The following is a 4,492-nucleotide window of genomic DNA, read 5'->3' as shown; positions in this document are numbered from 1 at the left end:
GGAAAGAAGTATTTTTTGGTGATAGTGGACATGCTCTCCAAATGGGAGGAATGTACCAGAAAGCAAGATGTGCAGGCTGTAGTAAGAGTCTTGGTGCACATTATTCCACATTGGAGTATTCCCTGACACATTGGCTGTGATAACGGACTAGTCTTAATTAGGACAGCACTCATTCAGCTCAAGGAGAAATTGGACATAGAAGTGAAATTGCATTGTGCACATCATCCACAAAGTGCAGATTTAGTGGAAAGTGAAAATGGAATGATCAAAAGCAAACTACAGAAAGCTGTGCAGAAACAGGGCTCAATTGGGTGCAGGCGCCGCCACTGGTCTTAATGTATGTGTGCATGCGAACCAGAGTCAGCTGGTTTAAAACCTTTTGAAATTCTGTTTGGCAGACCACCAAGATGTGGGTTGGATCCACCAGGATATTTGGACGACAGCGGATTGTTGGAAGACCATATGTTGATCTATTGTAAGAAATTACTAAAAACTTTAAGCTCTGTTCACTCATAGGCACCAGCAGCTCTGCTCAAACCATCTGAGGCGAAGTCACACTCCTTGAAACAGGGCGGTGATAAAAGATCACACGTGTAAGCATTGAAAGCAACAGTGGTGGTTGGGTCCGTTCCAAGTCCTGCTGATTACAGTAACCGCGGTGTGTTAATCATTTTGCTGCTTAACATTTTGTTTTGTTAAGCATTGCTGAATGTTACTGGCACTAACTTTGTAAAGGCTATTTCAAGGTTCAGGCTATCTTGGCATGGAGACCATACGATTTGGTATTAATCTCTGGCATCAGAAAGCCAAAAATGTCGTTACAATAGCTACTAATTTATCATGTTTTGTTTGTATGGGCACTTGGGAAGTTCCCATTATCATTCCATTTCCTTACAATATACCACTTGTGCCAAATATATGAGATAGATGCATCCAGAACCATTAAAGATACAGTGTCTATTGCATGACAATAAAAGTAAAGCATGTGAGGCTCTTGCAGCAGGCTCTAAAGCATTCAATTACTCAGTAATCCAACGTGAAGGTCCTACTTGGTTAAAATCTTTTCTAATGTTATCTTCTACAGGGATGATTGAAAATCCAGATGTCTACATTGATAATTTGGACGTATGAGTGTTTCACGTGAAATTTGTCAAAAGACATAATCTGCATAATAGGTAATCGTTCTTGTCTGTGTGTAATAGAAGTGGGACATTTCCCAGGGCGTTGTTTGATCATATGGGATGTTGATCAGAATCAGAAGGTGTTCTAACAGGGCTCGGATTACAAAGCCATGCTTCATAATGTGTATATGCATCTGGTAACTCAATGGAGACCAAGGGCTGATATATTTTGTCTGTGGTCATGGAGGTTGCCTCAGATCAACCCTTCCTTCACATTGGACAGGTATGTGTGCACTAGTCTGGGGGAACCAATATTTATTTTCCCTGAATTCAAATTATCTGATCTTGCATCTAAAAAGTTAATTCACAGAAACAAAAGAGATTTCCTGGGTGACCTTTTAATTTATCTGGATGCTATCAGCATTCCAAGGGGAGTCCCTGATAAATTCAAAGCATGGAAACCTGTGGCAGATGGGTTTGAATCTATTTCAGTATGGGTCACAGTAAACAATAACGTAGATTGGATATATTTCATATGGTACAATCAAACAACGCTTAGCCAACATGACTCGTGACACATTGAAGGTCCTGGGAGAACGACTGCATTATGCTTCACAAATGACCTATCAAAACCAACTCTTGATATGATCTTGGCCGAAAAGGGAGGAGTGTGTCACATGTTTGGTGACCACTGCTGCACATTCATTCCTAATCACAGCAGCAAACGGGTCATTTACTAAAGCTATGGAAGAACTGACTGCTTTCACTGCTAAGATGTATGCATTTTCTGGTATAAATGATTATTGGATGACATGTTTTGTGGACATGGACCATATTCATATTTTGGCAAATGGGGAGCATTAGTTTTGAAATTAGCTATCATCTTAATAATTTTATTATTAGTACAGGCAGTAATCGGATGCTGCATTATTCCCTGTGTTAGAAGTCTGATCACCCAAACTATTGAGCTATTGTCATCTTCACTATGGTTAGTGAAGAAGTGTACATGTACTCCTCTGGACGAGTTGTCCCTTGAAATACCTCAGCCAATTTATGCCTCCTTGGACCATAATTCTACTGAGAAGAAACAGTAAATCATTTAATCATTTTATTCCTTTCATCATTATTTATTTTATACTCACTTAATTAACCTCTCATACTGCTATGAGGAGAGGTTTGAATAGGGTTATACATGCACATGCAGAATATTAATACTTTTAATAAAAATTTTAGAATTTTTTTAACTCAAATAATACTCAAATAAATATCATTTTAAATGCCTTTATTCATATAAAATGTTCTCCTGTGAAGAAACCTTAGCACAGTACTATATAGAAAAATCTGGACAATATTGTCGGGTGGGAATCAGGGTCCTATAGCAGAACATTACACAATGGAACCTTCTGCCTTTAGGAGAGGGTTACCATATCTGGACAATGATGCAGTGCATTCTTCTCAGAAAGGATGAGCTTCGTGTAAGTTCCACACTCTTCACATGAATAATGGTAGAAGCAATGATTGCTAAGTAACAAAGTCAGTATAAAAATATCTTGGTACAAAAACCAGAGTACCTGAACCTTACACAGCAGTCAGACCAAGGGCGCAGAATTAGCATGGACGGAAGTGATCCCACCAATACCAAGTGATTATTGAATTGTCCCCACCAATAATTTTATCCCCGTAAAAGAAAAAAAAAACAACAACATGTAATTTTGATGTCATTCTTGTTTATTATTAAAACCAATAAATCTGATCAAATTAATGTTAGTGAAATTGTTACAGACATCATTATAATTATTATCATCTTTTCTGCTTTTATAAACTTCAGGGGTGATGGACATAGAACAAACAAATAACCCCATCGGTTTCCACCCCTAGCTCCTCCTGGGGTACACCAGATTGTTCCCAGACCAGCTGCAGCAGCCCAGACATTACTGGATCAAGTCCTTCTTGTAGCGGAAGGGTTTGTTTGGTCAAATGACCTCCAAGTTATGTCTGTAACATTGAGACCTTGGCCGTTAACCTGATATTTGGCACATGTCACTGCTATATAAACACTTGTATTTCTTTTTGCATGGATTTCTTTTGAGCTGTCCCATCTCTTCAGCACTCATTTATCTTTTATTAGCTTTTTTATTCGCTGTTTTGTTTTCTTTTTGTCATTGTTTCTGTCTTTGGTTTTTCTCTTTTAAGACTCTATACCGGTTTCCCTCTACAAAGTTATAAAAACTATTGTTTGGCTGGTCTTAAATACAGATCCCACCGGGTGTGCGACACAGTGTAGCATAAACATTCTGGGAATTAGAACTCCGTTAACTGTATGTGGACAAGTATGTGTGCATTTTTTAAAGGGGACATATTATACCCCTTTTCCCAGTGCTAATGCACTCAAAAAGACCACTGAATGTTGCTGCTGCCCCTTTTAAGTTGAAATGGAATATTCTAAATAACAAATGAGAAATATATTTAAGGCCTGGTTTTAGTTGCTCCCGCACCATAGCTCTGATGGATAACTGTGTACAAAAGTGACATTCACGATTTTAATAAAAAAAAACAACAAAAAAAAAAAACATGTAAACAGTCTGAACACGTTTCCTCATCATTTGCAACTCTCTGGTCAGCTTGCATGCTCGAAACCAGTATAATGTGTTTACGTATAATGTGCTTAGTACGCTAGGCTATGGAGGCATTGGAGACCTCCAAATGTTGAAAAGCATGAACTCTGGAGTATACAGTCATGTAAAAATGTTAGGACACCCCATGAAAATCTTTGTCTTTTTGAACATATTTAAACATATGGACAGATGTAACTTTAATAACTAAACAAATAAAACTGAAGAAATTAATTATAAACATAAGTTGTAAAACGTAATGGACAAAAATGTAAATTTCTTGTGAGGAAAATGTTAGGACGCCCTATGCCAAAATAGCTGGTATTTCCAACTTTGACTGAAAAAAACCTTAATTATACCACAGTTAGATCCGACCCTGCAATGTGATCAGCTAAGGGACGTTCCAGGAGTGCCAATATTACATGATAATGGCACTCTGACTGAAGCTCTTCAGGTATCACTTCGCAAAATACATGTAACCTAACAACGATGCCAGCAAAACTGTGCCTGGACTTTTTCACCCAACGGTGATCCGGTTCATTTTCCTTTCGTGCACATTATTTTGAACAGAGTAAAGGGTTATGGCGCAGTAGACTGTTATCTTCTTTCTGATTTGTAAGCAAAAGAAAATCGAAAATAAATAAAAAGTAACCTATGTGGTTCCTGTGATTGCATTTAACTCGAGTTGAGGCACATCTTCTTTCTCCGCATTCATTCACCAGCTCAGCAGCACGGCTCTGGAGCAATACTCCAAAATAC

Source organism: Hoplias malabaricus, chromosome 2 (genome assembly GCF_029633855.1).
Source record: "Hoplias malabaricus isolate fHopMal1 chromosome 2, fHopMal1.hap1, whole genome shotgun sequence".
In the NCBI taxonomy this organism is placed as follows: domain Eukaryota; kingdom Metazoa; phylum Chordata; class Actinopteri; order Characiformes; family Erythrinidae; genus Hoplias; species Hoplias malabaricus.
The sequence above is the reverse complement of the archived record's forward strand: the minus strand, read 5'-3'. Positions refer to the sequence as shown.